The 12,604-nt window shown below is 47.6% G+C and overlaps 1 protein-coding gene across 1 annotated transcript in view; it reads right to left on the reverse strand.

The window, feature by feature from the left end:
- The window catches only part of RAB5C (RAB5C, member RAS oncogene family), a 49,327-nt gene extending 37,275 nt beyond the window's left edge, over positions 1–12,052 (reverse strand). Inside the window, exon 1 of the mRNA XM_069751800.1 lies at positions 11,868–12,052. The gene's annotated coding sequence lies outside the window, so the exon portion shown is untranslated. The remainder of the gene's footprint in view (positions 1–11,867) is intronic.
- Positions 12,053–12,604: the final 552 nt, after the last annotated feature.

Consider the following 12,604-nt stretch of genomic DNA (forward strand, 5'->3'; position numbering starts at 1 on the left):
TGTACGGATCATCTCACGTAGATTAGCCGTAGAAGCAGATTCTTCCGCTACCTAGGGGAGGACAATAAGGGTGATACCATCTATCTAGCCTGATGTCACTCAACCCCTCCACTCCTGTAGACCTCACCGTCTGTTGTATACAGGAGGCGCATAATTTTTTAGTATAAGAATCTGGTAACGGGACTTCACACAGGGCACACTCCTTATGTTTCGACTTTGCACTTTTCTTCCCCTAGAATGACAAAGTATAAGGGGCCCGCGTCACTGAGTGAGCATTCACGTAGATCTCTTACCAGTGTACGCCAACAAAGGTACCGGAACACGAGGGGGTTCTTTGCCAGTCGATGCTCTAGATCCCTGCTTGGACGAGCTTTTACGGCTGGACTGGTCACTCCTGGCATGCCCCTTCTCCGTGGGCTTTTGTCGCACCTCCTCCGACAGCTGAAGCTGCCGCTCACCATCACTCTCCATGATGTGGATGTGACCAAAGGCAGAGCTCTAAATCCAGCTCCTGCTTAAATCCCCCTCAGATCCGGTCAGCAGGCTGCCTGGCGCCACTCTCATTGGTTCCTGCTGATGAGGCTACAGCTGGGGGGTCAGCGCAGTGCGTGAGGAGTCCGGCGTTCAGGATCGATGGGCGCCGCCATCTTGGATGAACTGCGCATGCGCAGTTCCCCAGTGACCCGGAAGCGCCTGCTGACTCTGCCCCCTCGACGTCACTGCACCCGGAAACACTCCAGCTAACGCTGATAGCGATGCAGGACGCCAAAGAGCACGCAGCAGCGCTCCGGATAGCGTTCCCCTCCTGGCACAGCTACCTCACCACCGCGCTGCACCACCACATGAACCGAAGGAGCGCTATACTTACCGGCGCCGGCGCTGAAGGAGATCAGGAATCCTCCGGACTCTGCTCCCTGCTGTCTACGTCACTGACGTGCAGTCCAGCCAGGACCACCGTGACGTCTTCCAGGGGCTTCCGCACCGGCCGAGGTAGGAGACCCCCCCGCTACCTGATTCGGTCCGGCCGGCCTGGGATCCATTACGAGATTCATCTGTAGGATCCTGTCCCTACAGGAACAGGAAACCAACTAATGCATAGGGAGAGGTGCCGCCCTTTTGTATGTGTAGGTTTCCTGTTCCTGAAGGGCGGATCCCCTCTCTCGTAGTGCTGTCATGGGAATCCGAATAAAGTCCAGAACTTTATTTCGTCGCTGGATCTCCCGCTGACATCGCTGGATCGGCGTGTCACACACGCCGATCCAGCGATGTCTTCACTGGTAACCAGGGTAAACATCGGGTTACTAAGCGCAGGGCCGCGCTTAGTAACCCGATGTTTACCCTGGTTACCAGCGTAAACGTTAAAAAAACAAACACTACATACTTACCTTCTCTGCACTCCTCCTGCATCCTGTGTCAGCGCCGGCCAGCCGGAAAGCACAGCGCCGGAGGACAGACAGCTGAAGGTAAGTATGTAGCGTTTGTTTTTTTAACGTTTACGCTGGTAACCATCGGGTTACTAAGCGCGGCCCTGCGCTTAGTAACCCGATGCTTACCCTGGTTACCGGGGACCTCTCCAGCGAACCAAACAGCGACGCTGCAGCGATCGACATAGTTGTCGGTATCGCTGCAGCGTCGCTTAGTGTGACGGTACCCTTACACACACACACTTCATGGGAGTGCTTCTTTGAGGGGTTAAAATAGTCTAGAAATAAGCTTTTTATTGATTTTAATAGAAAAAGTTTGTAGCACAGTTTACTGTTTTTCCACATTTGTGTTCAGCATTGGAGAAAAAAAAAAAAAAGCAAATTAATTTCAACCTAGAAAGTGATCCAAATTTGCCTACCAAATCATTTAGAAATGCCACACAACCGCATAAACAAAGACAAATGCAAAAAACATTTCCTAAATTTACCATCCCAACATGCATCACACTGATCAAGGTGCCAAATAGTATGAGCGAGTGTGCTCGTTACTCGGTTTGTCTGAGCATGCTCGGGTGATCTCGGAGTATCTTGGGTCCTCCAAGTATTTTTTAGTGTTTGGAGATTTAGTTTTCAGTGCCGCAGCTGAATGATTTACATCTGTTAGGCAGCATAAGTACATGTGGGGATTCCCTAGCAACCCCCACATTTACTTATGCTGGCTAACAGATGTAAATCATTCAGCTGCGGCGAAGAAAACTAAATCTCCGAGCACTACAAATACTCAAGCTACTTACCGGTAGCGGTGTTTTTCAGGAGCCATGACAGCACAGACGAGAGGGGATCCGCCCTTCAGGGACAGGAAACCTACAGACATAAAAGGGCGGTACCTCTCTCCCGCCTCAGTTGGATTATAGAGCATGAGAGGACCACCCCGGTTAGTTAGCACATAAATAATTTATACATTTCACCCATGTGACTAAACAAAATAAAGATTTCTATATAAACAAGTGGTGTCAAGCCATATTAGCATAAAGGAAGGGAATATAAGGGTGCTGTCATGGCTCCTGAAAAACACCGCTACCGGTAAGTAGCTTGAGTATTTATTCAGTCGCCATGACAGCACAGACGAGAGATTTACAGAGAAAGAGAATATTAGGGAGGGACTACTGCTTCCAGCACCCTTCCACCAAACTTGAGATCGGAGGAGCCACCCAGGTCTAGTCTATAATGCTTAAAGAAAGTAGAAGGAGATGACCATGTGGCCGCCTTACATATGTCCTCAATCGACACCTCCGACCTTTCCGCCCAGGATGTCGCCATGGCTCGAGTTGAATGAGCTCTTATACCTTCCGGAATTTCTAGGCCACCTGCTGAATAAGCCAAAGATATCCCTTCCCTAATCCATCTACCTTAAGTGTTTTTAGACTCCCTAAATCCTTTTCTGACTCCCTGAAAAGACACGAATAAAGAACTATCAAGTAAAGAATAAAAATAAAAAACATGGATATACTCACCCTCGGATGGCCCCTGGCTCACAGCGCTGCTAGCGTCTCCCTCCGTTCCTTAGGAATGCAGTGAGTGAAGGACCTTCGATTACGTCGCGGTAACATGAGCGGTCAGGTGACCGGTCACCTGACCGCGACGTCATTGAAGGTCCTTCACTCACTGCATTCCTAAGGAACTGGAGGGAGATGCTGGCAGCGCTGTGAGCCAGGGGCCGTCCAAGGGTGAGTATATCCATGTTTTTTATTCTTTATTTTTTACATGAATATGGATCCCAGGGCCTGAAGGAGAGTTTCCTCTCCTCCAGACCCTGGGAACCACACGCCGTATAAGATGAATGGGTGTATAAGATGATCCCCGTCTTACACGGCGGGCATATCCCAAATTCCATATTTTATATGGAAAAGTTGGGGGTTGTCTTATACGCCCAGTCGCCTTATACACCAGAAAATACAGTAAATAAATCGTGACATTCTCACCTTCCAGCATCCCTGACAGTCTTCCCGCTCCTCTGGTCCCAATAACGCAATGCGGCAATGACCTCAGATGATGTAGCGGACTCGCGAGACCGCTACGTCATCACAGGTCATTGCCGCAAAGCATCACTGGGAACGGAAGCATCGCGAGGAGCGGGTACACTGCAAGGGACGCCGGAAGGTGAGGATATCACCATTTTTTATTTTAATTTTTACATTTTTTTTATAACAATTATATGGTTCCTAGGGCCTGGAGGAGAGTCTGCGTTATTTTCCGGAATGCGATTCTGCCACGGAAAAAAACGCAACGTGGACAAAAATTGCAGATTGCATTCTAATAGGATGCTTAATGTATGCAGTTTTTCACAATTTTATAGCGAAAAATCCTGAACGTGTGCACATAGCCTAAGCGCTGTGTTCCCCTGTCTCGTTTATGACGTGAGCACTGCAGCCTATCAGCAGCCACTGATCAGCTGCATCCTTCACATTCCATATGGACAGCAGGAGAGACATCCAGGATGTCATTACTAACACATTATAGCCACTTGTTGCTATATTACTACTTTTTTTGTAACACTACTCAGTTTTGACTTTCTATCATTTTTCCCCTATGTCCTGTTAACCATTACTTTACTAAATTGACTACTCATATTTGATAAAAAAAAAAAAATTAGCAAATGAACAAGTATAAAACAAAATCCTGGTAATGGAAAAGTATAGGTCCACCATGACCACACCGCGTCTCACCCTGTGTCTTCTATATGCCATACCAAACCATCAGGTGGACAACCCTAAGTGTTGGCACCAGTAAAAGGACACTATCCAGAGAAGGTGCAGGTATCACAGAGCTTACTATTCCAAGTGTAGTGAAAGGAAGCCAACTTTTACCACCCACTGCCAACATCGGTTACAGATCTCAATTATCAGTGTCAGACTCTTATTCAGCAATATTATATTCATCATCTTCCCAGAGTGTCTACTTGAAATGTCTCTCAGCCAGACATTATGTGGATCCTATCTACAGCCTGTAAGCGGCCCACCCCTTGTGCAGAAGGACAGAACTGATACTGTGTGACATACAGCCTGCATTTCAGTTTTAAAAATGCCATTTTAATCCATCTATACGTCAGACGCTGCAAAAAGCCTATAGGCATAAAGCGAGCCGGCTCACGGTTTGTTGTGGTGCCTGGGGCGATAAGAGTTCCTGCAGGCTCTCTTAGCATTTGCTTCTTCCCCTTTACCTTTCAAAAGCTGTAACGCTCTTTCAGCACCAGCTGAAGTTTTAGGTTTTGGGGTCCATACGACTTTCTGATGAATATTTTTCTTGAGTGGGGTGGCAAATTGCAAGTAAAAAAAAAACAATCTTGCCCCCATTTTTAGCCCAAGGGATATATATTTTATTAGTTCACAATGATATGGGCAGCATGGTGGCTCAGTGGTTAGCACTGCAGCCTTGCAGTGCTGGGGTCCTGGGTTCCAGATTATATATTTTGTTTCCCTTTGGAAATTGAACCTGATCACTTGTAACTGTATTGTACAGTACAACACAATCAACATACAGGGCTTCATAGGCGTACAAACACGGGCCTAGGAGTAGGCTCCCCGACTACTATGGCAATGCCATTGGCACCCTGGAATCATACTGAGCAGGTCTGATGGATACTTCCCCTCCACCCCATTTCCATCCTCTTAAATGTCACAATCATGATTAACCGCATCAAATAAATTACTGCTGCAATTGGAGCTTGCTCCACTACTGAGCCTGCAACACCCATGCAGTGCACATCTGCCGCACAAACTACAGGTACAGGGGCAGGTGCAGGGGCTCCTGGAACTTGTTTGGGTTCACCGGATGCTGGTGCCAGCACTGGGCATGAAGAAATACCGATATCAAATATGCACGAGCAGCAGCGCTTTTGTTCAAAATGGCGCTTGTCAAATGCTCATCTCCAAGCTGTGCATTTGGGCTGCCCGACATAAAAAGTGCAATAACACCTGCACTAACATAGGAAAAATGCTTGGATGGACCACATATCTGCCCCCCCTTTTCGTTGCTTAGGGGGGGTCTGCTTCACGAATAATCCCCTCATTGCTAGTGCACCCCGTAACTTTAAAGGCTGGCTTTATGTAGAGTGAACCTTACATCAAAATGATCATGTCCCATAGATAGGTCAGTGTCACACGACTGAGGAAACACTTTACCCCAAACTACAACAATGCTGACAAAGTCCAGAGCTCAAGACACTAAAGACAGACAGAAGGTCCGGGTCAGGTGGAAGACAAGTACATAAAGCACGTCTTGGGACAGTAGCTCCAACACTAAAGGTACCGTCACACTAGACGATATCGCTAGCGATCCGTGACGTTGCAGCGTCCTGGCTAGCGATATCGTCCAGTGTGACAGGCAGCAGCGATCAGGCCCCTGCTGTGCTGTCGCTGGTCGGGGAAGAAAGTCCAGAACTTTGTTTCGTCGCTGGACTCCCCGCAGACATCGCTGAATCGGTGTGTGCGACACCGATTCAGCGATGTCTTCGCTGGTAACCAGGGTAAACATTGGGTTACTAAGCGCAAGGCCGCGCTTAGTAACCCGATGTTTACCCTGGTTACCATCGTTAAAGTAAAAAAAACAAACACTACATACTTACCTACCGCTGTCTGTCCCCGGCGCTGTGCTTCTCTGCTCTGGCTGTGAGCACAGCGGCCGGAAAGCAGAGCGGTGACGTCACCGCTCTGCTTTCCGGCTGCCCGGCGCTCATAGCCAGAGCAGAGAAGCACAGCGCCGGGGACAGACAGCGGTAGGTAAGTATGTAGCGTTTGTTTTTTTTACTTTAACGATGGTAACCAGGGTAAACATCGGGTTACTAAGCGCGGCCCTGCGCTTAGTTACCCGATGTTTACCCTGGTTACCGGGGACCTCGGGATCGTTGGTCGCTGGAGAGCTGTCTGTGTGACAGCTCTCCAGCGACCAAACAGCGACGCTGCAGCGATCCAGATCATTGTCGGTATCGCTGCAGCGTCGCTTAGTGTGACGGTACCTTAAGTCATAGATGAACATAGTTTCACTGTTGGAGTCCAGATCGTGATCAGTTTTCTTCCTGGGACTGTGGACAGTAAGCAGTCACTACTTCCTCTACCCGTGAGGAAGTGAAGCAAAATTACTCAAGTCACTTTGGCTAAAATAAAAAAAATATATAATAGACATTGTACTACCTAAGCCTATAATTAAGAGGGGTTTTCCAGGATACTGGTGGCCTTTCCCCAGGAGGTACAGCTGCAGGGGATATCACCTTCACCAGGACATTTTGTACTGTTTGTGCCTGGGACAGCAACTAACTGGTAAGTAAGTCCCTTCATAGAGCTGACTGGTGGGTGTGCAGGAGTCAGACACCCACCAATCTCAAATGGACGGCCTAGTCTAATGACCGTTTATACTGACAGTTTCACATAAGAGTAATTCAGGAACATTTATGCACAAACATTAAGGCTGAAGGTCCCAGCCTGACCAGGATCCATGAAGAGTGTCCATTCAGGTCATTAAACCCACCATAGCCCAGAATTGTGTCCGTATTACTAAGTGGGACGGAATCTGCAGCAAAGCTGTCCCACTCACCACCCATTGTGGAAGCGAGTGGGGCCGCTTACCCTTATATGCTAGAGTCAAACTGGAGTTACATTTTTCATCTGTCCAAGTGATCTGAATGGGGTCTGTAGAAATCCATGCATTTGAATGCTGAAAATACCTAGTTCAGACGACTGGAAGGAACGAGTTTTCAGTCACAGAAGGTTCTGCAATTAAATCTATGGATTCGCCCCTAATTTGCTAATTGGCCTAAGGGTGCAGTCATACACACTGAACGCAAATCTGCTGCATGGTACTTGGCTGCACAGCACAAAGGTGGTGCCATCTGGCACACGTGGAAAACACTTCTTTGCTTTGATAGGGAACTACGCCCTGAAGCTCCTCCATTTGGCGAAAAAATCTCATTAGATAAGTCTACAAAAACAGAATATCAAATGATGATACAGAGATATGAAGGGGGAAGTCATCGAAACAACTGCTACCCTTAATAAAACACATGCCTCCCGTGCGCCAAGAGAGGACTACAGCACATCTCTATGATCTACTGGGGCACATCACAGGAGTCCTCCATCGGAGATGTACAATATTCAAGACACATCCTATAATCACCCTTCTCAGGCGGCTGCTATTCTGGGGAAACTTGTAGCCGCGAAACAATTGTCTCTAGACGAGTGATAAGAGACCAAAACAATGCTTAAATTCCTGATAACACTGTACACTGGTGGTGGATTATACTGAAGAAAAATTACTACAAAAGCTTTACAAATCCCCCGAGTGCTGTATCGAGTTCTCCACTATTGAATCATATTGACATCACAGGTGGTTTCTTCACTGGCATCCCCCCCTTTATTAGCCAAAGCAGAAACCCCCGATTATGTCTGCTATATGTTGGAAATGTTAGGATAGGATTGCCAAGGCCTTTGAGACCTTCTTTATAATGGAAATGTCAACACTAAGGTCTTGAACCTAATGACTAGGCAGTGACCTAGCCAGGGTGGATTTGATTTAAATCTAACTGATTTAAATCACGATTTAAATCACTAGTCAGTAAGGCTTGATTTAAATCAAAGTTTCTACCTAACTGAATTTGACTCCGCAGAGGTCCCAGCCTCTTCTTCACGGCAAAAATGTTACAACATGAACAGAGTTGAGAAAAAGACCTTAATCCTATTGTTCTACAAACCTATGAATACAGAATCAACCCCTTCAGTGCCAAGTCCAAGAAGTTAGACAATATGTTTCTGATTGTTTGGAGTGGAATAGATCTGCACAACACAAGAAGAATGTGAATCTAAGTGTGAGGAGGAGGAAGGGCAAGCAGACAAGAAAATGAAAGTGAAACTTTGAGCACAATACTGCAGCATAGCCACAGACAGACAAGTCTGGATCTGTTTGTGTGTACGATCTGAGGTTTATTACATTCTTTCCTTATAATGGCAGCAGGCCGTAAAAGAGACCCAGTTTGGGAATATTTTAATGAAGCTCCTTCGCTTATCGGTAAGGCAGGCATGCGTGTAAAATGCAAACGATGCAACAAAGAGATGCAAGGCCTGGTGGCGCGAATGAGGCAACATCATCACCGAACTTCTCATGATGTTGCCTCATTCGCGCCACCAGGCCTTGCATCTCTTTGTTGCATCGTTTGCATTTTACACGCATGCCTGCCTTACCGATAAGCGAAGGAGCTTCATTAAAATATTCCCAAACTGGGTCTCTTTTACGGCCTGCTGCCATTATAAGGAAAGAATGTAATAAACCTCAGATCGTACACACAAACAGATCCAGACTTGTGTGTCTGTGGCTATGCTGCAGTATTGTGCTCAAAGTTTCACTTTCATTTTCTTGTCTGCTTGCCCTTCCTCCTCCTCACACTTAGATTCACATTCTTCTTGTGTTGTGCAGATCTATTCCACTCCAAACAATCAGAAAACATATTGTCTAACTTCTTGGACTTGGCACTGAAGGGGTTGATTCTGTATTCATAGGTTTGTAGAACAATAGGATTAAGGTCTTTTTCTCAACTCTGTTCATGTTGTAACATTTTTGCCGTGAAGAAGAGGCTGGGACCTCTGCGGAGTCAAATTCAGTTTTGAGAACTGCGTAAGTAAAGCGAGCGTCTGTGATAATATAGGAGAGAAACTGCCCACTAATCCTACAGAAACCTCTGGAAGAGCATGGCATTGTGAATGTTACACATATACAGCCTTTATTCTACTGAGTTAAACAACTCAGCTTTATCTCATGATGGAAGAACCTTTGGATGGTAAAATATTTAACTCAAAAAGTTTATTGAAAAAAAATCCGATTTAAATAAAAAAAATCTGATTTAAATAATAAAAAATCCGATTTTTTTAATTTTTTTTTTTTTTTTTAAAAACATTGATTTTTATCCACCCTGGACCTAGCACACTTTCCAGAAGACATAACCATCTGCAGGCTTGATTTCTTAGAAAACACCAGAAGAGCAGAAAGATATACATTCCTGGTAGGCGTTAAAGTGTAGCTGGCATCACATACCACTACCGCAGCCCAGGACACCAACTCCCCCTCCTCGGACACAGCCGAGTCACGACCCTCCACAGGGGTGCTGGCATTAGGTCCCACCACAGAGTTGAGGACTCCTCAGAACAGCTGGCGTCACACCCCACCACAGGAGTCCAGGACCCCCCAGCACTTCTGCCATCACTTCCCACCACAGCAGTCCAGCATGGCTGCTGTCACGTTCCAACACACTGGTCCAGGACCCCCCAGAACAGCTGCCGTCACGTCCAACTACAGCATCCAGGACCTTCCCTGCACAGCTGGAGTCACGTTCATCCACTTTATCCCAGGAACCATGACACGGCTGGCGTCACAGCCCACTACAGTGGACTAAGACCCCCGAGTACAGCACCACGTCCTACCACCAGAGAGATCTGTACTTCAGACCTCACAACAAAGCTGATAATCAGGTTTCTGAAGAAAAAAAAAAACCCCACTCGATTTCACAAGTAATCAGCAAAAGGAAATGTGTAGCTGTCATTCTGTTCAGTCATCAGTCTGCATGGGGTTAGTAGTCTAAATCTGGAGGTTAGGCTTGCCACCAGGTTCTGAGTCATCCATTAAAGTCTCCTTCTTAGTAAAGTCTTACGTCACCAGATAGGAAGGACTTGGCCAACAACTAACACATGCAACAATGTTCAAAGGTTCTCCTGACAGCAGGCCGGTATAGCATTACAGTAACAAGGAAGCAGGTAAAATATCAACAATCTTACTCTGGAAACCAGAAACCACCTACAATACCGAGCCCAGAACTACAAACAGGACAAAGCTCAGGTTTATCCAAGAGTGTTTATTAAGAGGCCAATGTAAATTAGTGCAGGCCTGGTGAGATGTACTACAAATCTCAGCACTATGAGGATGCAGGAGAGAAGAGACTCTGCACCTTGTATTCTTGCTTTCGAGGTATTATTGGTTAAGTTATTGGGAGATTCAATTAGCTGGAGTGCACCCCAAGCTCTGAAGACCATTGGGCTATGGTCACACATCAATGATTTGCCAATAGCAGAAATCAGAGGCCAACAGTCTGCTTACTCCTGTGGACCCCTATTTGATGGGTCTAACCCACAGGCTTATTATGCAGAATAGCTATGTATAATGAACATGAAATTAATCTTGCAGATGATTTTTCGCATGGCAAAGACGTTTTTTCTGGAGTGCGTGAACAGTGTTAAAAAAATAACATTTCTAAGTAGTAGAGGGGAAACGTTAGCATCAGAATCCTGAATACGAACAGGCCGACAGTGTCCCGCAGCCGATCTATGGAAGCTCCCGCAGGACTTCTAATGGTAGTTTAAAAAAAACAAAACAAAAAAAACGCAGAACTCAAAGCGCCCATCACATGGCCCCAGTTATTAGAGAACCCGATATAACCGGCCACAGAGTCTCTTTTGAGGGAAAACCTGCATCTTCCAGAATGATCAGGTATAAAAGGTACTAAACCTGTGCTGCTGTGTATACACTCACGTCACTCACAGACACTATCTCTGATCATAGGCAAAATGGAGTCATGGGAATGCCGGCAGAGGAAAGTCCTGCAGGAAATACAAGGAAAATACTGGCAAAACTAACTCACGGCATCATGCTTCATGGGGTGGGTGAGGAGAATCCATGTGGCATGCACCATCCTCTCACCCTACAACTAAAGCGAAGAGTCTAATTTCTGCATGATACGGTCCTGTACACGGCCCCTGCACCGCCAGGCAGCGGGATCGCATTTCATAGTGAGACAAGTTAGAAAATCTGCAAATCACAAGTCATTTTATTCCCCATAACGTCATCTTACCACCGAAAAAAGTCACTCCAACATCCCGGCCACCATGAGTCTAGCTGGCTGCGTTATCCATCCCAGATGCCACGATGGATAGTAGGAGATGGTGGCGGGGACTCCTGCTGCACACAGGCCTCACAGAGAGGCAGGCAACACAGGTGAAGGTGCAATGAAATCTGGGAACAACTCCTGCTCCTATGGTGCTGGCAGGATGTCAATAGAAGAAAAGCTGCCCAGCCCAAAAGAGCATGGAAATGGGGTGAGTCCTGGGACAGTCAGCACTAGTGGGGCCAGCACAGCGTGCACTCACCACACGGAAGGAAAGGATGCACTTCTGCGGCTTCACTGACCACACACGGCCTGAGAGAATGCAGTGTAGGCTGGGACTTGTAGTGCACACCAGCTATGGCGCCGGATAATAAGGGCTATGGGACAGCTCCTGCCGGTAACGCCGGTCACTCCTATCCCGCTGCCCAGGGCACACTCCTATGGCGTCAGCTGGCCGGGCCTGCAGTCCGCCACACCCCGGTGTTCCCTGTGCTCGCAGCAGGCCTCGGCTAACACCCCGGACTCACCTGTCTGCTAGTATCCGCCTCCTCACTCCCGCCGGGAGACCCTACTCTTCTTCCTTCTCCTCCGGCCTCAACTTCCGCCTTTCCTGTGCCACTTCCGGGTACACCCCACTGTCATCCGTTCTGATTAGTGAGTTCTGTAAACCGACAGCGGCGACAGCCAATCACAACTTCAACTTGTCAAAGTCACGCCACTTTTTCCAGAAGTGATGTAACAGACGTGCTGGAATGCGGAAATGGTGTCGGAATGGATCATGGGAGTTGTAGTTTCTCATAGAGGAAGTCTAGTGATTGTGCTTGAATTTGTATAACGAGGGCGCGCAGTGGGCGGCGCTAACACTGGCTGGCTATGCAGCGGGCGGGGCTAACACAAGCCGGCTATACGGGAGGCGGGGATGACAATGACCGGCTATACAGGAGGCGGGGCTGACACTGGCCAGCTAGACAGGAGGCGGGGCTGAAACTGGCCGGTTATACAGGATGCGGGGCTAATACTGGTCAGCTATACAGGAGGTGGGGCTAACACTGGCCAGCTATACAGGAGGCGGGGCTGACACTGGCCGGCTATACAGGAGGCGGGGCTGAAACTGTCCGGTTATACAGGATGCGGGGCTAATACTGGTCAGCTATACAGGAGGTGGGGCTAACACTGGCCAGCTATACAGGAAGTGGGGCTGACACTGGCCAGCTAGACAGGAGGCGGGGCTGACACTGTCCGGTTATACAGGACGCGGGGCTAA

Source organism: Ranitomeya imitator, chromosome 2 (genome assembly GCF_032444005.1).
Source record: "Ranitomeya imitator isolate aRanImi1 chromosome 2, aRanImi1.pri, whole genome shotgun sequence".
NCBI classification, from domain to species: domain Eukaryota; kingdom Metazoa; phylum Chordata; class Amphibia; order Anura; family Dendrobatidae; genus Ranitomeya; species Ranitomeya imitator.